General features: G+C 39.1%; 2 pseudogenes; one reads left to right on the top strand and one right to left on the bottom strand.

The window, feature by feature from the left end:
- The window catches only part of LOC123940763, a 78,080-nt pseudogene that overhangs the window by 12,162 nt on the left and 43,731 nt on the right, over positions 1-22,187 (bottom strand).
- LOC123940001 lies at positions 1,677-2,624 on the top strand (annotated as a pseudogene).

Below are 22,187 nucleotides of genomic sequence, written 5' to 3'. Positions count from 1 at the left end.
GACTAACCCTGTAATGTGTCAGAGATGCACTGCTTCTATCTTCTGAACACTTTCCTTCTATCTCTTCATCTTCCCACCAATCTCAATGTCATTTCACACACAGATTAGCCATGTCACCTGTGTTTGGGTCAGTTATAGTTCAAATAGAATACAGATTATTAGCCTTAATAATTGACTCACTAAATCAATGTCTACAGTAAAACCTCAAATCTATATTTTGCATAAAACTTTCCCCAGAATGTGTGATCTGGAGGACATTTTATACAAAATATAGATTTGACTTTTTACTATAGGTTCTGATTTGAGAACACTGAATACTAGTAATTTTTTACTAGTATTCCTGACCCTAATCTCAAGTTCTCTGCAGCCTATTTTCTACACTTCCATATATTCATTTTAAAAAGAATCTACCAGTACTACTCTTTTCTCTTAGTTTGAGTGCATGCTTCTTCCCTAATGAATAATGTTCATGATCCTCCACATGCCATTTAACTCATTTTATTACTGAGGCCCTTCAAGATCCTTTTCCATTTAGTCTACACCCACATCCCAAACATAAAATTTCCAAATTATGCAGATCCTGTCCCATAAATTTAGGACGTACTACAATGTCTTTCATTTTTCCCAATTCTGTTCATTGCTGCACATTTTAAAAATTGAAATAATTGCACTCATTTAAAAGCCCTCAAAATAGATTCCATTCAATAGAGAGGCAATACACAAAATTGAGATAGCATCCTTTTTTAAAAATTTTTTTAAAATTTCTTTTCAGTGTAATAGTATTCATTGTTTTTGCACCTCACCCAGTGCTCCATGCACTATGTGCCCTCCCCAATACCCACCCACAACCTGGTTCCCCCAACCTCCCTCCTCCCACCCCTTCAAAACCCTCAGGTTGTTTTTCAGTGTCCATAGTCTCTCATGGTTCACTTCCCCTTCCAATTTTCCTCAACTCCCTTCTCCTTTCCATCTCCCCATGTCCTCCGTGTTATTCCTTATGTTCCACAAGTAAGTGAAACCCTATGATAATTGACTCTCAGTGCTTGACTTATTTCACTGAGCATAATCTGCTCCAGTCCCGTCCATGTTGCTACAAAAGTTGGGTATTCATCCTTTCTGATGGAGGCATAATACTCCATCATGTATATGGACCACATCTTCCTTATCCATTCATCTGTTGAAGGGCATCTTGGTTCTTTCCACAGTTTGGTGACCATCGCCATTGCTGCTATAAACATTGGGGTGCAGATGGCCCTTCTTTTCACTACATCTGTATCTTTGGGGTAAATAGCCAGCAGTGCAATTGCAGGGTCATGGGGAAGCTCTATTCTTAATTTCTTGAGGAATCTCCACACTGTTCTCCAAAATGGCTGCATCAACTGGCATTCCCACCAACAGTGTAAGAGGGTTCCCCTTTCTCCACATCCTCTCCAACACACGTTGTTTCCTGTCTTGCTAATTTTGGCCATACTAACTGGGATAAGGTGGTATCTTAATGCAGCTTTAATTTGAATCTCCCTGATGGCTAGTGATGATGAACATTTTTTCATATGTCTGATGGTATTCTGATGTGCATAATTTTATTTTAACTCTCCTTTCCATATTTTCAAGTTATAAATTGAGTGACTTTTTTCCAATTTACTAAATTTCATTTCAGACAACACTCAGTTGAGGATATGGAAATGGAACATGGAAAAGGACTTGGAAATGCAACATCGCTGACAGATTTGATTCTCACAGGACTGACATATGAACTGTGGTGGCAAATACCCTTTTTCCTAGTGTTCTTGGTTATCTATCTTCTCACCATTGTTGGGAAATTGGCCTAATTGCTCTCATATGGAATGACTCTCAGTTTCACATCCCCATGTACTTATTTCTTGGAAGTTTGGCATTTGTTGATGCTTGGATATCATCCACAGTATCCCCCAAGATGCTGGTCAACATTTTTGCCAAGTCAAAAATTATATCTCTTTCAGAATGCATGAATCAATTTTTTTCCTTTACAGTAAGTATAACAGTGGAATGCTTTCTGCTGGCAACAATGGCATATGATTGCTATGTGGCTGTATGCAAACCATTACATTATCCAATGATTATGTCCAAGACACTGTGCATCCGCTTGTTAGTTTTGTCAATCTTAGGTGGCCTTCCTCATGCCATAATTCATAGTTCTTTCTTGTTAAGATTAACCTTCTGCAATTCCATCATAGTACATCACTTTTACTGTGACATTATACCATTGCTTAAGATTTCTTGCACCGACTCTTCTATCAATTATCTGACAATATTTGTTTTTGCTGGGTCAATACAGATGTTCACCATTCTGATAGTTCTTGTTTCCTACACACTAGTTCTCTCTACAATCTTAAAAAAAGAAGTCTCTCCAAGGCATAAAGAGAGCCTTCTCTACCTGTGGAGCCCATCTCTTATCTGTCTCCTTATACTACATTGCTCTTGTCTTCATGTATGTGTGCCCTGTATCTACACAATCAAAAGACCAAGATATGATGGACTCTCTATTTTACACTATCATAATTCCTTTGTTAAATCCAATTATCTACAGTTTGAGAAATAAGAAAGTCATAGATTCATTGAGGAAAATATTGAAGAGAAATTCTTAGAATTCACATTATTATCTGTTCTCGTTTCCCTAGAATGAAAAACTGTACAGATTACATACATGCTAGGTGTTGATTAGTGTTCAGTTTTTGCAGGAATAATTGTGCTAATGTTTATTTATTTTTTTAAAAGATTTTATTTATTTATTTGACAGACAGAGATCACAAGTAGGCAGAGAGGCAAGCAGAGAGAGAGGAAGAAGCAGGCTCCCTGCTAAGCAGAGAGCCCCATGTGGGGCTCGATCCCAGGACCCTGAGATCATGACCTGAGCTGAAGGCAGAGGCTTTAACCCACTGAGCCACCCAGGCACCCCTATTGTGCTAATGTTTAAATGACTTAAGTTGAGATTACAAAGCACATAAATGTATATGAAGTCAAAAATCGAGGGAATTTTAATCAAGTGTTCGTGACATAAAAATAATTTAAAAGGAAACAAAATATTTCACATGCTTGTATGTTTCAATGTGGCTTCATAAATGCATTAAGCATTGAAATAGGGTAATTTCTTTAAAAAAGAATTTGAATATGATACATCTGACAACCATATAGCTATGCATCCCAAAGACTCACATTACATTCATTCCACATTGGAGTCACGGTTGTATTTGAGTGAACAGAGATGAAAAAGTATAATGAGTGATCAGACTTCAGGTTCACCTCTGCCCTTCCTCTCTCACCACTGATTACCTACACCATTCTACTGTTATAACTGAGGTCTTCACACTAAGACTGCTCATTTCTGCCATTTGCTGTAAGCTTGTTACTTCTACATCCTATTGATATTCTTACTTCCAAAACATTGACTAAATAATGTCCCACTTCAGCAACTTTTTATGAATTGTCATATCTACTGGTTATTATATATGGCATATGCATCTAGAACTGTATATATGCATATGCATATTTTACTCATATATGTATATGTACAAAATGAATGATACACAAAGATACCTACATACATATTATTTAGATTGTATATATCCCTGGCAGATTATATATTTGCTACATGTTGATTAGTATGTTGTTGTTGTTATAAGTAAATTTTAAAGATTTTATTTATTTGAGGAAGAGAGAGCACACAGGAGTGGGGGAGATGAGCAGAGGGAGAAGTGGACTCTCCACTCAGCAGGGAGCCCAATGCAGGGCTATAACCAAGGACTCTGGGATCATGATCAGAGCTGATGGCAGAACCAAATGAGCTTAACCAAATGAGCCACGCAGATGCCACGGTTGTTGTTGCTGTTGTTGTTGTTGTTGTCTTAAAGTAGTCTCCATGCCTAATGTGGGACCCAACACAGGGCCTGATCTAATGACAAGGAGATCAAAACCTCAGCTGAGATCAAGAATCAGAAACCAAACTGACTGAGTCACTTTGACGCTCTTGTGTTGACTAGTTTTAAACAATTTTTTCAGGTATAATTGCCCTAGTGTTAATGACTTCAGTCCTAAAGTCATTTTATTCCCATCCTTAATATCTGTTATGTTTGTGGACATATACACTTGTTCTCCTTGGCATTACTTGAGATTCATCCCCCCAAAACCTTGATTTAACTCTGAAGTCTCCTGAAACACTCCTAATGGAGTTTGTGTTATTCTGAAATGTGTTACTGAAATCCTTCTGGGCTCTTCTTAGGTACACAGTTTTGTTGATACATGTCTTTCTACAAAGAATCCTTTCTCAATTGCACCCACCTTCACTAATAATTGAAATGGGTCCTTTCTTCAAGATCTATCTTAAATGTTACAGCTTCCTTGATGTATTTACAGATGACCTCAAAGAGGTATTGTTTGAGGCATTGTATATTTCCTTTATTCTTTTAGGTCACAAATGCTCTTGTGTAATACTTACTTTTAGCTTATACATTTCTTTAAATTACACTTTAGAAGTCCTAGTACTCTTCCAATCTTTTGCGGTGTTTAGCACAGTGGCTCAAATCCATGAGTTAGTAAATAACTATTTACAAAACATATGTAAATTGAAAATGAAACTGACAGTACAAATATTTCAAATGAAGTGATTCTCATACCGAGAGAATCAAATGAGTGATTCTCACTCATTCTCATACCATAATGAGTCTTGGATAATTACTAAGCCTGGAGTACCTGCAACATGCCAGTTCACCTTAACTTCTTCCAGGACAATCACGAGTATCCACACCTAAAGTGAATCATTCTTATTCTTCTTATCATGAGAATTGGCTCCAGGGACAGAGTGCAGCACAACTTCAGGGAGAAGCTCTTCAATTAGGTGTTTGTTTAAAGATATAAAACAGGAAAGCATTTAAAACAAATATTAATATGTATTTCTGGAGTTTCTGATCACAAGATTAGACCTGGTCAACTGCTATGTGTTTGTTTCTCTGAGTCCAGTGAAAGGGAGTGAATACAGCAGAGTCCAGACAATGTTACTACTTTTCACTAGAGAATCCATTGTTATTGCATAGGTCTGTCGTTTATTTCTTATTGCTATATAACATTCCCATTGTGATGATTTTTTTCCTAAATTATCTACATTTTTGCTTGCTCATGTAAGATGATGACCCAAAGACTATATTGGCAATAAAAACAACTGGTGTGTATTTCTTTTATAACCATAAATATCTGTTTCCCCAACTGGTTTTTTCTTTAAATGAAATAGTTTACATCAGTCTATGAGTATATGAGTGTGGTGTATATACTGACTGGTCTTATATTAGGTTGGGTGTGTGTGGAATAGGATTTGGGGGTCTCAGAAACTCAGACTTCCTGGGTAGACTTCTCTTGTTCATGTCTCATCTACAGATTCCACTACCCTATGTCTCTTTTGTTAAATTTTTGACCAATTTATGCCTTTCAGAAATTCACTAAAATCTTCTGTTCACTGGTGTGTCCCCATTCTTTTTTCTATTACAGAATTTTTCATCTATGTACATCATTTTTGTCAATTCAGTGTCCTGTTGGGAAAGACCTAAAATATATATCTCTGCAAAATGCACACTTTAAACAAGATATTCTTCAAATTTTAAAAAGTAAACTATGAAATTATGTATGTATTTCTTAATAAATATTTACTTGTAGAGGATGACATCACAATGCTAAGTTCATCCAGTTGTATGAACTTATGCTGAAGGTGGATTAACCACCCCTTTAATATAATAATATTATAACATAAACACCCTTTCTTATGAACATACTGATTTTCTTACTTGAAGATTTAAAAGGATTCATAGCTCCTCTTTCAGAATACACATATACATTTTGTCTTCATCCTGTTATACCTATTGAGATGTTGTTGACAACATTATCCTAGACTGTGCTCAAAGAATCACCACACTTAGCACTTAGGTAAAAACAAATACCAGGGGCACCTGGGTGGCTCAGTGGGTTAAAGTCTCTGCCTTCACTCTAGCCATGATCTCAGGATCCTGGGACTGAGCCCCGCATGGGTTCCCTTGAGATATCACCTTTCACCAGTTAGAATGGCCCAAATAGCAAGACAGGAAACAACGTGTGTTGGAGAGGTTGTGGCGAAAGGGTAACCCTCTTACACTCTTGGTGGGAATGCATGTTGGTGCAGCCACTTTGGAGAACAGTGTGGAGATTCCTCAACAAATTAAAAACAGAGCTTCCCCATGACTCTGCAATTCCACTGCTGGGTATTTACCCCAAAGGTACAGATGTAGTGAAAAGAAGAGCCATCTGTACCCTAATGTTTATAGCAGCAATGGCCACGGTCGCCAAACTGTGGAAAGAACCAAGATGCCCTTCAACGGATGAATGGATAAGGAAGATGTGGTACATGTACAGGATGGAGTATTATGCCTCCATCAGAAAGGATGAATACCCAGCTTTGGTAGCAGCATGGACGGGACTGGAAGAGATTATACTAAGCGAAATAAGTCAAGCAGAGAGAGTCAAGTATCATATGGTTTCATTTATTTGTGGAGCATAACAAAATCATGGAGGACATGGGGAGATGGAGAGGAGAAGGGAGTTGAGGGAAATTGGAAAGGGAGATGAACCATGAGAGACTATGGACTCTGAAAAATAACCTGAGGGTTTTGAAGGGGCAGGGGGTGGGAGGTTGGGGAACCAGGTGGTGGGTAATACAAAAGGCACATATTGCATGGAGCACTGGGTGTGGTGCAAAAACAATGAATACTGTTACGCTGAAAAGAAACAAACAAACAAAAAACAGGGAGCTTGCTTCCTCCTCTCTCTCTCTCTCTCTGCCTGCCTCTCTGCCTACTTGTGATCTCTATCTGTCAAATGAATAAATAAATAAAATCTTAAAAAAAAACAAAAAACAAAAAACAGATACCAGCGGTGGGTAGCTAAGATGGTGGAGTAGTAGGAGGACCCTAAGCTTTCTTTGACCATGAAACACAACTAGATTAATAGCAAATCATTGTGAATACCCAAGATATCTATCTGAGGATTGACAGAACAAACTGCACACAACTAGAGGGAGAAAAGAGGGCATTATCCTGCAAGTGGGGGAGCAGAGCTGCAGTTTGGGGGAGAAACAGATCATGGGTGCTGTGGAGGGAAGGGAGCCCTTGTCACAGAGAAAGGTGAGAGAAAGAAAGAAGAGAGAGAGAATGAGATAAGGACAGAGGAGCACACAGGGGGTTGCACAAGGAAAACACTGCCCCAAAGCCATTGATTGGAACAAAGAAAAAGTCTGCTTTCTGTGAATTTTTACAACCAGTGGGGCTCAAAGACTGGAGTTGTAAAGGTCTGTGGTATGGTTGGCGTGGAGCCCTTGGGGCATTGCAATGCTCCTGTGGAGAAAGTGGGCAGATAGCACCGGGGCAAAAGGCAAGAACTGAGAATCCCCTGGGACACTCAGAGAGATGATTTTGATGATGAAATTGCCTCTTCATGGAGAAAAGAGCCTGGGCATCATTTCCTAACCCCACCCTTCAGCACAGGTGAAGAGGTACTTACTGAGGGTCGTTAACCTGGACACTGTTTCTTTGCTGTGCTTTGCTGTGCAAAACCCATGCTCCCGTGCTTTGATGTGATTGCCCCTCTGGGTCAAGTTGCAGTAGGTCCATCAAGACAAGACCCTGTCACAAGGAACAAGTGGGCACCATGCCATGCCAGGTCCTTAAAGTTTGGAGTTTTAAAACTCAGTGGGCCTGCCTGGGATAGAGCACAAGGTGCACTGGACTGCCAGGCAGGCAGATGGCCCAGGCACAAACAATATGAAGACAGTGATTTGAGGGACCCCTGAGACATATAATGGTCAGCTGTATGCTTTTGTGTGAGGGCTTCCTGGACAGAATCAGGTGTGAACTCCCCTCTCTGGTGACAAGGAAAATGGCTGGTACCATTTCCCTCCTACGCTGTTCAGCATAAGCTAACTTCAATAAGTAGTACAGTGCCAACACTGGTGAACTAAACTGCTTACACCAAACAGCACCCCCACCAAGCTCTGCTAGCACTGCTTTTCTTGGGCAAGTGTGCCTGAGAACCAGAGCAGCGGGACCCTCTCCGCAAAGACCAGCACAATCCCCTGCACATACCATATCTACTGACCATAGAGTTCTGTAAAACTTCATCTCTAGTGGAAATAGCATCAGGTCTTTTTTTAACAAGCAAACCAGGGCACACCAAGTAAAAACTCACCATACTCTGGCCAAGGTCGAGACATTCCCCACTACAGGAAAGGAGAAATTGCAGAAGACTGAGCTGTGGGAAAGAGCAGCCAAAACACAGCATCAGAGTATACACAGCAGACACCAGAGACACTTCCTAAAGTGCCAGGCCCTGGACAGCATATGACCTCTTCCTCATAAAACCATTAATTTTAGGAATAGTAAATGTCATAGGCTTTGCAAACATACAGAAGAACCCAGAGACCTAAACAAAATGCCAGGATGGAAGAATTCATCCCAAAAGAAATAACAAGAAAAGGTCAAGGTCAAAAATCCAGGGATCTAATCAAAACAGATATAATATGCCTTATACAGAATTTAAAGCAATCATACTAAGGATACTAGCTGTGCTTGAGAAAAGCTTAGAAGACATCAAGGGGACCTTCACCACTGAAATAAAAGAGCTAGAAACTGATCAGGTCAAAATGAAAAATGGAATACCTGAGGTTTGAATCTGATTGAGTGTAATGACCACAAGGATGGAAGAAGCAGAGGAAGAATGAGTGGTATAGAGTTAAATTATGGAAAATCATGCAACTTTATAGAAGAAGAAAAGAGAAGTCCTGAATCACAAAAGTAAATTTAGAGACTTCAGTGACTCCATAAAACATAATAACATTATATCACAGGAGTTCCAGAAGCAAAAAGAACAAAACAAAGTACATATATTCCCTCATGGAAACCTTTCAGATTTCCAACTAGCAGAACCTGTTTTCTCTTTGGCCACAGAGCCCATTCTGTCCTCCTTCAGGTTAGGTCAGAAGTGACAGGGAACTGACGACACCCCTCCCTACCAAGAGCAGAGCTCAGCCAATAATTATGTAGAACTGCTGTACAGTTCACTCTTGAACAACACAGGTTTGAGCTGCAGAGTCCACTTATATGCGGATTTTTTCAATAACTACATACAGAACTACAAATGCATTTTCCTTTTGATTTTTTTACTTACATAATTTTATTTATTTTATTTTATTTTTTGTGTTCCAAGATTCATTGTTTATGCACCACACCCAGTGCTCCATGCAATACTTGCCTTCCTTAATACCCACCACCTGGCTTAATATCCCCTCAACCATCTCCCCTTCAAAACCCTCAGTTTCTTAGAGTCCACAGTCTTTCATGATTCATCCAAAGATACAGATTTAGTGAGAAGAAGGGCCATATGTACCCCCAATATTCCTTATGATTTTCTTTTTTTTCTCAAGTAGCCTTTTTTTTTTCTTTCTACCCATTTTTTTTTATTTGTTTATTTACAGCATAACAGTGTTCATTGTTTTGGCATCACACCCAGTCAAGTAGCCTTTTTAAAAAATTTCTTTTCAGGGGCGCCTGGGTGGCTCAGTGGGTTAAAGCCTCTGCCTTCGGCTCGGGTCATGATCCCAGTGTCCTGGGATCTAGCCCCGCATCGGGTTCTTTGCTCAGCAGGGAGCCTGCTTCCTCCTCTGTCTCTGCCTGCCTCTCCGCCTACTTGTGATTTCTGTCTTTCAAATAAATAAATAAAATCTTTAAAAAAAAATTCTTTTCAGTGTTCCAAAATTCATTGTTAATACACCACACCCAGTGCTCCATACAATACGTGCCCTCCATAATACCCACCAGCAGGCTCACTCAACCTCCCACTTCCCTCCCATCCCCATGTTATTTGAGCAAATTCTACCTGAAAACTTCTATAATCAAGGGAAGAAAACAGACCTTCAAATCCAGGGGACACATAGAACCCCCACAATATCAACAAAGCAGGCCAACACCAGCACATACCAGTTAAATATTCAAAATATAGAGATAAAGAAAAAAATCCTAAAACAGCAGGACAAAAGAAGTCTCTAACTTATAAGAGAAGAGAAATAAGTTAGCAGCAGATGTCTCCACAGAAACCTGACAAGCCAGAAGAGAGTGGTAGGATGTATTTACTCTACTGAATGGGAAAAATATGGAGGCAAGTATGCACTATCTAGCAAGGCTATCATTCAGAACTGAAAGCGACAAAAATTAAAGGAGCTCATGACCACTAAACCAGCCCTGCATGAAATATTAGAGGGAACTATGAGGGGAAGAGAAAACTAAAAGCAACAAAGGCTAGTAAGGAAAAGAGAAAATCTCCAGAAACAATGACCAAAAAAAAAAAAAAAAAGGAATAAATGGCAGAAAATTTCTATCAATAATTACTCTCAATGTAAATGGGCTAAATGTACCAATCAAAAGATATAAGTTTTTTTCTTAAATTCCACATGAATGAAATCATACTTTGTCTTTCTCTGAGTGATTTATTTTGCTTAGCATAATACACTCTAATTCCAACACAGGGAAAAGGAAGGAAAAATAAAATAAGATAAAAACAGAGAGGGAGACAGACCATAAGAGACTCTTAACTACTGATAACAAATAGAGGTTTTCCTGGGGAAGGGGAGGTTGGTAGGGGGAATGGGGTAAATAGGTGATGGTCATTAAGAAGGGCACTTGATGTAATGAGCCCTGGGCATTATATGCAACTGATGAATCACTAAATTCTACCCCCCAATTAATAATACATTACATGTTAACTAACTTGAATCTGAATAAAAAAAAAGTAGACATAAGGTATCAAAATGGATTTTAAAAGATGCATCTATATGTTGCCTACAGAGACTCAACTTAGACTGAAAGACACCTGCTGATTGACAGTGAGGGGATGCAGAAATATTTAGAACACAAAAGAATGACTAAAGAAAGCTAGAATAGCCATACTTTACCAGAAAAACTAGATTTTAAAACAGACTGTAAAAAGAGATGAAGAAGGTGACTGTATCAAATAAAGGGATCTATCCAACAAGAAGCTCTAACAAATGCAAATATTTATGCCTCAAATTTGGAAGCATCCAAGTGTATAAAACAGTTAATGACAAACATAAAGGAACTCATTGGTACTAAAAATAGTAGGGGGTTTTAACACCCCACTTACAGGAATGGACAGATCATCTAAGTAGAAAATCATCAAGGAAACAATGACATTAAATGACACAGTGGGCAAGATCAACTTACCAGATATATTCATAAAATTTCATTCTGAAACAGCAGAATACACATTCGATCATTTCATTCTAAAACAGCAGAATACACGTTCTTTTTAAGTACACCAGGGGCATTCCCCTTAATAGATTACATACTAGGTCCCATATCAGGCTCAATAAGTACAAAAAGACTGTGATCATACATTGCCTATTGAATGCTGTGAAACTTGATATCAATCTCAAGAAAAAATTTGGACAGGCCACAAATACGTGGAGGATAAAGAACATCCTACTAAAGAATGAAGTGCCAACCAGGAAATAAGAAGAAATTAAAAAATGCTTTGAAGCAATGAAAAATGAAAACACGATGATCCAAAACCTTTGGGAAGCAGAAAAAGAGGTCATAAAAGGGACGTATATAGCAATGCATGCCTACATCGGGAAGCAAGAAAAATCTCAAAGAAACAACCTAACTCTAAACCTAAAGATGCTGGGAAAAGAACCACCAATGAAGCCTAAAGCCAGCGGAAGAAGGAAATAATAAAGATGTGAGCAGAAATAAATGATATAAAAATGAAACAACCTAGTAGAACAGATCAATGAAACCAGGAGCTGGTTCTATGAAAAAATTAATAAAATTGATAATCCTCTAGCCAGACTTACCAAAAAGAAAAGAGAAAGGACCCTAGTAAATAAAATCACTGAGAGATGAAGAATCACAACCAACACCACAGAAATACAAACAATTATAAGAGCATATTATAGAAAATTATATGCCAAGAAATTGGGCAATTTGGAAGACATGGATACATTTCTAGAAACATATAGATACCAAAACTGAAACCGGAAGAAATAGAAAACTGGAACAGGCCAATAACCAGGAAAGAAATTGTATCAGTAAGCAAAAATCTCCCAGCACACAAAAGCCTGAGGAAGATGGCTTTACAGGGGAATTCTACCAAACACTTAAAGAAGAGTTAATACCTATTCTCCTGCTATTCCAGAAAACAGAAATGCAAGGAAAACTTTGGAACTCAATCTATGAGGCCAGCATTACCTTGATCCCAAAACCAAAGACACCACTAAAAAGGAGAATTACAGATCAATATCCCTAGTGAACATGGATGCAAACAATTCTCAACCATATAATAGCAAAAATCAAATCCAACAGTAGATTAAACAGATCATTCACCATGATCAAATGGGATTTATCTCTGGGTTACAAGGGTGGTTCAATATTTATGAATCAGTCAACATGATACACCACATTAATAAAAGAAAGGACAAGAACCATACACTTCTCTCAATAGATGCATAAAAAACTTTTGATAAAGTACAGCATCCTTTCTTAATAGAAACCTTCAGCAAAGTAGGGATGTAGGGAATATGCCTCAATATCATCAAGGCCATATATGAACAACCCAAGCTAATATCATCCTTACTGGGGAAAAACTGAGAACTTTTCCTCTAAGGTCAAGAGCAAGACAGGGATGTCCAGTCTTACCACTATTGTTTAACATGGTATTGGAAGTCCTAGCGTCAATGATTAGACAACAAAAAGAAATAAAAGGCTTCCAAACCAGAAGGGAAGAAGCCAGACACTCACTCTTTGCAGACGACAAGATACTCTGTGTAGAGAACCCATAAGACTCCATCAAAAAATGGTTAGAATCTATATATGAATTCAACAAAGTCACAGAATACAAAATCAACATACAGAAATCTGTTGCATTTCTATAAATTGATAATGGAACAGCAGAAGTGTAAGTGAAGGAATCAATGCCATTTATAACTGCATCAAAACCATAAGATGCCTAAGAGCAAACCTAACCAAAGAGGTACAATGTACTCTGAAAAACCTTAAAACACTTCCGAAAGAAATTGAAGATAACATAAGGAAATGAATAAACATTACATGCTCATGGACTGGATAAACAAATATTGTTAAATTGTCTTTACCACCCAAAACAATGAACTCATTTAATGAAATCCCTATGAAAGTATCAATAGCATTTTTCACAGAACTAAAACTATTAACTAAAATTTCTATGGAACCACAAAAAGACCCCAAATAGTCAAAGTAGTCTTGAAAAAAAAAAAAAAAAAGCAAAGCTGTAGGCATCATGATTCTGGACTTCAAGCTATATTACAGAGCAGTAGTGATCAGTTAGTACGGTACTGTCCCAAGAACAGACACATAGATCAATGAACAGATTAGAGAACCCAGAAATGAATCCCAAACTATATGGTTAACTAATCTTCAACAAAGCAAGAAAGAATATCTAATGGAAACAAGACAGTCTCTTCAACAAAAGTTTTCAGGAAAACTGGACAGCAACCTGCAGAAGAATGAAACTGGACCATTTTCATATAGCATACACAAAAATAAATTGAAAATAGGTAGCAGCCCTAAACGTGAAACAGGAAACCATCAAAATCCTAGAGAAGAACGCAGGCAATGACTTCTTTGACATCAACTGTAGCAACATCTATTTTGTTTTTTTGTTTTTTTATTCCAAAGAAAGAAAGTGAGAGAGAGAGATTGAGTAGGGAGAGGGATTGAGGGAGACAGAGAATCCTCAATCAGACTCCTTGCAGAGTGTAAGCCTGACATGACACTCAATCCCAGGGCTGAGAGATCATGACCTGAGCCAAAATCGAGTTGGCCGCTTGACCATATAGAGTTGAAGGTTCATTTCTGGGGCAGTAAACAACAAGTTTTGGAGAGGATGTGGAGAAAGGGAACCCTCTTACACTCTTGCTGGGAGTGCAAGTTGGTGCAGCCTCTTTGGAAAACAGTGTGGAGATTCCTTGTGAAATTAAAAAGAGACCTTATGACCCTGCAATTGCACTACGGGGTATTTACCCCAAAGATACAGATGCAGTGAAAAGAAGGGTCATCTGTACCCCGATGTTAATAGCAGCAATGGCCACAGTTGCCAAACTGTGGAAAGAACCAAGATGTCCTTCAATGGACGAATGGATAAGGAAGATGTTGTCCACATATCTATGAAGTATTATGCCTCCATCAGAAAGGATGAATACCCAACTTTTGTAGCAACATGGCTGGGACTGGAATAGATTATGCTGAGTGAAATAAGTCAAGCAGAGAGAGTCAATTATCATATGGTTTCACTTACTTGTGGAGCATAAGAAATAACATGAGGACATGGGGAGATGGAGAGGAGAAGTGAGTTGGGAAATATCAGAGGGGGAGACAAAGAATGAGAGTCTGTGGACTCTGAGAAACAAACTGAGAGTTTTGGATGGGGGGTTGTCTGAGCCTGGTGGTGGATATTATGGAGGGCACATATTGCTTGGAGCACTGGGTATGGTGCATAAGTGATGAATTTTGGAACACTGAAAAATTATATTAAATAAAATGTTTAAAAGAATGGGAAATAAGATGCTACAGTGGCTATGATAAAGTGTTAGTAAAATTTTAGGACATATTTTCAAAAACAAAATATGTATGAAATGAGTCACCTGGGCTTTCCATTTTCTGTAGTAACTTCTTACTAGACACTGGAGGCAAGGGAAGAAAAGCAAAAGTGAGGTATTGGGACTGCATCCAGAGAATAGCTTTGTGCACAGCAAAGGAAACAATTGACAAAACTAAAGGCAAGTTTTGGAATGGAAAATGATATTAGCAAGTGACATATCTGATAAAGGGTTAATATCCAAAATCTGTAAAGAACTTATCAAACTCAACAAATAAAAACAAAAGAAACCCAGTTAAGAAATGGGTAGAAAAGAAGAATGGACATTTTTCTAAAGAAGACACATAGATGGCTAACAGACACATGGGAAGATGTTCAACATCACTCAACATCAGGGAAATAAAAATCACCTCACACCTGTCAGAATGGCTAAAATTAACAATAAATGAAACAGAAGATGTTGGCGAGGATGTGGTTGATGGGAATGCAAACTTGTGCAGCCACTCTGGAAAACAATATGGAGGTTTCTAAAAAAGTTAAAAATAGAACTACCCTATGATCCAGCAATTTCACTACAAGACATTTCCCCAAAGGATACCAAAATACCAATTCTAAGGGATATATGACCCCAATATTGACAGCAGCATCATCAATAATACCCAAATTGTGGGAAAAATGCAAAATGATCATTGAATCATTAAATGAAGAACAGAGAAAGAAAAACTGAGATATTTACACACACACTCATTTTATATATATATATATATATGTTTTATATATATATAACACTATCATCATATATCATTATATATATACATATATACATACACACACAGACACACATATATATGTATATACACTCCACACACTCACATGGAATATATATGTGGAATAATATTATTATTGGAATATATTATTATACAGAATATTATTATTCCATTATATATGGAATGTGGAATGGAATTATTATTCCATCATATATACACACACACATATATATATAAAACACGGAATATTACCCAGCTGTAAAAAAGAATGAAATCTTGCCATTTGCAATGATGTAGGTGAACTAGACTAAGTCAGAGAAAGAAAAATACCATATGATTTCACTCATATATGGAATTTAAGAAACAAGACAAAGTAAGATGGGGGGAAACAAAAGAGAGAGGCAAACCATAAAAGAGACTCCTAACTATGAGAACACACTGAGGCTTGCTAGAGGGGAGATGGGCAGGGGATGGCCTAAATGGGTGATGGGTATTAAGGAGGGCACTTGTGATGAGCACTAGGTGTTGTATGTAAGTGATGAATCATTAAATTCTACACCTGAAAATAATATTACACTGTACGTTAACCAGCTGGAATTTAAATCAAAACTTTAAATTATAAAAGAAGAAGGGAAAAAAAAGAAAACAAATCAAGAAAAAAAATCCCAAAATAATAAAATAAGATAAAGGAGCTTATTTTTAAAATTCAAAAAAATAACAATCAAATCCTGAACAATTTTTCACACCCTGTGTTGTAAGCTAGCTAGGATATAATCTTATCAGTATATATATACATTAAATATGTGTGAACACCTCTGTAGTCCAGGCCTTTTGTTATTGCTTTTCTTTTAAAATAATGGTTCTTAAACTTTATTTGACCTCGGAATCGCATGGAGCATTTGTGGAAACAAAGATTGATGGGTTCCATCTCTAGAGTTCCTTCTCCAGTAGTTTATGTTGTTTGGTTGGGACCATACTAGATAAGTACTCTTATAAATAATGTTAGACCTGTTAAAACGCAGTTTCTGCACATTCTCTATTCCTTACTTAAATAGCACTCTGCAAGTATTGTGAAGATTTCCACTGTTGTTTTTTTTTTTTTTTCTGGAGACAGGTTTTTTTTTTTTTTTAATTTTTAATTTTAATTTTTAATTTTTTTTTATTTCTTTTCAGTGTAACAGTATTCATTGTTTTTGCACCACACCCAGTGCTCCATGCAATATGTGCCCTCCCTATTACCTACCACTTGGTTCCCCCAACCTCCCACCCCCCGCCCCTTCAAAACCCTCAGGTTGTTTTTCAGAGTCCATAGTCTCTCATGGTTCATTTCCGCTTCCAATTTCCCTCAACTCCCTTCTCCTCTCTATCTCCCCATGTCCTCCATGTTATTTGTTGTGCTCCACAAATAAGTGAAACCATATGATAATTGACTCTCTCTGCTTGACTTATTTCACTCAGCATAATCTCTTCCAGTCCCATCCATGTTGCTACAAAAGTTGGGTATTCATCCTTTCTGATGGAGGCATAATACTCCATCGTGTATATGGACCACATCTTCCTCATCCATTTGTCCATTGAAGGGCATCTTGGTCCTTTCCACAGTTTGGCGACCGTGTAGAGACAGGTTTTTATTTAAAATTTATTGTAATGGGATCCATGAAAAAAAAAAAAAGAGGGAGGGAAGTGTAGAGAACATTCAGGGGACACAGGAACATGAGGACATGGCTAGGGCCACAGCCTTTGTTATGAAGAACAGGGATAAAAAGAAAAGGCCAGAGCTGGAGCTGGGGTGGAAGAAGGGTGGGGGACATGTGGCTGTATTCCTCATCCCCAGGAAGCATGTCTAATGCCTAGATCTCCCTCTTTTTACCCTGGGACCCTGGAGGTGTATCTCTGGTCCAGCTTCTGAGTCTGGTAGTTCATTCTTTGGCTCCCCTTGTCTTGTTTTCCTCTCATAGGACAACATTTAGGGCCTGACCCCAAACACCACCACCTTATGAATGTACTAGCATTGCCTTCACTGCTTTTGCCCCTTCTCCAATCTCAGCTTTTCCCGTCTCTGGGACAGAATCTTTGATTCTTGCCACTGAAAAAAAAGCACCAGCTCCCCAGGCAGAGGCAGCAGTTAGTAGTGGGACTTGTGCAAGGAAGAGAGCAAGGACCATAAAGGAGAAGTCTCACAGATCCTTAGAAGGGAAGGGCAGGGGTTACAGAGAGGAGAGGGGGTGAAAGCAACTTCTTCTCCTGTCCTCTAGGACTTTTATACTTTTCTCTCTGTTTGGGCAGCTGAATGCAGGTTTCAAGGGAACATATGCTTCAAAAAATGAAGTATTGTGGATGATTCTATAATTTTTTCTTGAAACATGATTAACAGTGGTGATAGTCAATTAAGACCCCACTGTCTCAAAGGTTAATGACAAGGCTATCCATTCATTAGAAAATTTAATGTCATGCTGGGTCAACTTTTGAAACATTTTTTTCAAGTTAATTTTATGTACAAGTTAATATACATGTTGTAACATGTAATGATACCTCTTCATAAAAGTTACTTTCTAAGAATGAGTTCAGTTCAGCTGCTAACAATTGCATCATGTTTCAGTCTCTTTCTCAGATTAATAAGTCACTAATGCACAGGTAAAGTTTGTATAGCTCAGGGTTGTCCAGAATACAGAACCAATAAGGTATACCAATCCATAAGTTAAAGATATATATAAATATATAATATTATATATAAATATGAATATATATATACACATATATATGAGACATATACATTGATTCATGTGAACAGGGGGCCTGAGAAGTCTGATGATCTGTGGTCTGCAATGTTTGAGACCCAAGAAAGATAATGTTGTTCTAAATGTGAGAATAAGAGAGCCAGTGAAAGGCATAAATTCCACCCATCGGATTGAAGAAAGGACTGAGGATCAAGAGCACTGAGGGCAGGAAAGTATCAATGTCACAGATCAACCAGTCAGGCAGAGTTCATTCAAATTCCTCTGGCTTTTTCTTCCATTCAGGCTCTCAATAGATTAGGATGATTCTCACAAGCATCAGGGAAAGCCCTGTGCTTCTCAGTCAACAGACATGATACCAATTTCTTCTGGACACACCCTCACACATACAACAAGAAGTAATATTTAACCAATTATCTAGACATCTTATGCAATAGTCAAGTTGGCATATACAATGAACCATCACAAGTCCACCCACTGTCAGCTTGGCACCCATAGACAATTCCTTAAACCATACTTAAGTGCCAGGTAAGGGCAATAGCAAGGTCATAATTCCACCTAACATGATACAACTATGCTGTGTAAAGCTGAAAATTCACTATACCTTTCCCCAGAAAATGAGTTAAAATCCTTGAGTGATTTTATACCATATACCTGATGAGAGCTTCCTTGATATCTGGTAACTTAAAAACTATGATGTCAGATTAACAATAATTAATTACCATGACATAAGTTCATTACATTTTATTTTACACAATAAGAGAATAGAAGTGGAAGAAAAGAAAAGACATTTGTTATGTGTATACAAACATAAAAATATGGGTATACACACACACACACACACACACACAAATGTATTCTTAACCAAGCTGAGGATTAAACATTTATGGCAATTACAATCCTCATTTCTGAGACTAGTCATGTGGTCATGGCTCTTATTCACATTTACCTCTTTTTCCAGTACCCATTCCACAATCCCTTATTCCATAGTAAACCACTGACTGGTTAGTTTCTCTACCTTCTTGCTCAGAGTTATGACTTAGAAATCCTGCCTGAATTGGTTTGCTGGAGTTTTCTATTGACCTTAACTTCAGGGAATGGTACTACTAAAGGAAAACCCAAGTGATTTGAATTTCTGACATACTTGGCCTCATCCCCATTATAGAGAACTAGTCCAATTTCTCCTTGGTTGTCTCACCAGCTGGGTAACTCCCTTCTTTGCATAATGATATAGAGGAAGGAAGAACACAAAGTGGCCCAGTGCCAGTTGTAACTTCCTGATGAACAGAATCATTGTTGTGTGTGCTGGTGGAAACATTCTTCCTTCTTGTTCTAAGAACTTTAGTCAACAAAGCACAAAGGCAAAAGAAGACTTGAAAAAATTACACTAGTGTGTCATTAATGGGTGGTAATAGTGAGTGGTATCACTCAAATTTTCACTACTTAATTCCTGGGATGGTGAATTTTAGCTATGGAAGAAACTACTCTGTGTATTGGACACTGACTGAGAAAATATACAGGCTTCTGGAGAGCCTTGCTGAGCCATGCCTGATAACGCCAGCTAGAAGGTGCAATAACTGAGTTTTGAAAGATGTTTCTATCATTCTAGCTAACTCCCTGTATCAGGATGGTGGGGAAAATAGTAAGTCAAGATAATTTGTTATCATGGGGCCATTACGAGACTGTATTTACTGTGAAGTAAATTGCTCAATTAGAAACAATGGGCATGGGATACCATGACAGTGGACAAGGAATTCTGTTAGTCCACAGATAAAGTTTTGTCAGGACCATTGCTCACAGTACTGAAAATATGTATCTGGAATACATGTCTATTCTTATAAGGACAAAACATTTCCCTTTCCATACATTGGAATCTGGCCAATATCATCAATCAGCCATGAGGTAGATGGCTGATCACTCCAATGAATGGTGCCATATCAGGGGCCCAGATTCAATCTCTGCTGCTTGCAGACTGGATTTCAAGAGTGGCTGTAGCCAGATTGGCTATGGTGAGTAGAGGTCCATGTTGTGGAGCTCATATATAAACCTCCATTCCTGCTACCATAGCCCCCTGTTTCAGGAGCCCATTTGGTGATTCTTCCTATTTGGTTATTAAAATCCTCCACTGCTGAGGTTTCCTTTGCTGAGCATCACATGGGACACAAATATCTCCATGTTTATTACATCTTCCACAAATTTCCTTGTATCATTTTCCAGTCATAAACCTTCAGATTCCCTGACCATCCAGCCAAACCACTTCTCAAAGCACTTGAATCATTAAATAACCAGACACATGGCTATTCCTCCTTGTAGGCAGGTGAATGACCAGGTGCACTACTCAAAATTCTGACCACTGGAAGGAATTTTTCTCACTGTTGTCCTTCAGGGATGTACCAGGTCATCGCAGTAATGCTGCAATTGTTCACTTTTGAAAGGTGTCTGCATATCTTGCATAATTATCAGTAAGCCAGGCCCAGGTCATCTCTCCCTCTACAGGTCATCTCTACAGAGAACGCTTCAGGAGCCCGTAAGTATGGCTGGAATAGTGAAGCCAGGCTGACAGGCATGGGGAACATGGGCATTTGGACCACTTCTTCATGTAACTTACCGATACCTTCAGGGCCTGCTCAGGCTACATCATGTGTATATCACATCCATTTGATGATGCTGTGGCCATGTACTCTGAAATTTATGTCTCGGTGGGTAGTACAATACACAGTTCATGAAAGGCAGCTCTGGTTTTGTGGGAAATTGCGGGCCCATGGTTGAGCATTCAATCTCTACCAAAGCATAGTGCAGACCAATAGCTCTTTATCAAACAGAATGTAGTTGTCCACAGTGATGGCAGAGCTTAACAAGAAATTTAGGGTCTGTGCTGTGATTTACCCACAGATAGCAGCCCAAGACTCCATACAGCATCCCCCTGTGCTATTGCCAATTGGACCACCACTGTTTTTGGTGGATCAGGTAACCCAAGTGCCAGCACAGCTTGCATGTGGCCCACTCCCTTTTAGAATGACACTCAAAAGTAGCAGTAAAATTATCATACAGTTTCACTAATATGTAGAATATAAGGAATAGCACAGAGCACCCTGGGGGAGGTCACGACAGTAAAAACTTGCATGTCCCCCTGAGGCCACCATCACCTTCAGTGATACCTGGGCCACAAAGCTGGAGCCTGACAGCCTGATCCCCTCCCTCAACTCTGCCCCCAGAATGCTAGCCTCCTTGGGGGCCCTTGGGGAGCCACATGGGCCCTGCGCAAGGTCCCAGATGGTAGCAACATGCACCTAGAGAGAAAGCACTCCAAACACCTGGTGTACACACAGCCCGAATCGCTGAACATCACCGGCCAATTCTCATGAGATTTCTGCCCCAAGTGATATCTTTTGGGGCAGAAAGTTCGTGAGTATTGGCCCGAAATACCTGTTGAACTTGCTTTCGGTGGTGCAGGCCTTTAGGGGAACCGCATGTACCTGGCCCATGGTCCTGAGTGGTTGCGGCCAGAACCCTGTGAGAAAGCACTCTAAACGCCAGGCCCATGCACATCCAACACCTCCCTACTCAACCCCTGGAAAGCCCACCTTAGTGCTGGCAGATCTACCTTGTCATGCACCTAGGCCCTAACCCTAACCCTAGGTTGGGTTTTAGGCTTCCATCCTCAGAGGCCTGGCTCCCAAGCCTTCCAGATTGGGGACCCCTGAGCCATACCCCAGGATTCTTCCTGCCACCCAGGAGGAAACTGTGCCATTTTGGAACTGTGCAAAACCCTCAGAGTGGGAGATGCTTCTGGAGGCCAACCCCATGTTTGGCGACACCCCCAGGGTAGAAATCCAGACTTTGAAGCCCTGTCTTCCCCCTTCCCCCTACTTTGCCCACTGGGAATCTGCCTCAGCACTGGCAGATCAGGCCTGCTATGTCCCTAGGCCCTAACCCTTATCTAAGTTGGGTTTTCAGTTTCCATCCACAGAGCCCTGGCCACAAAGCCATCCAG

The sequence above is a fragment of the Meles meles genome, chromosome 4 (genome assembly GCF_922984935.1).
Source record: "Meles meles chromosome 4, mMelMel3.1 paternal haplotype, whole genome shotgun sequence".
Classification (NCBI taxonomy): domain Eukaryota; kingdom Metazoa; phylum Chordata; class Mammalia; order Carnivora; family Mustelidae; genus Meles; species Meles meles.
The sequence above is the reverse complement of the archived record's forward strand: the minus strand, read 5'-3'. Positions and strand labels throughout refer to the sequence as shown.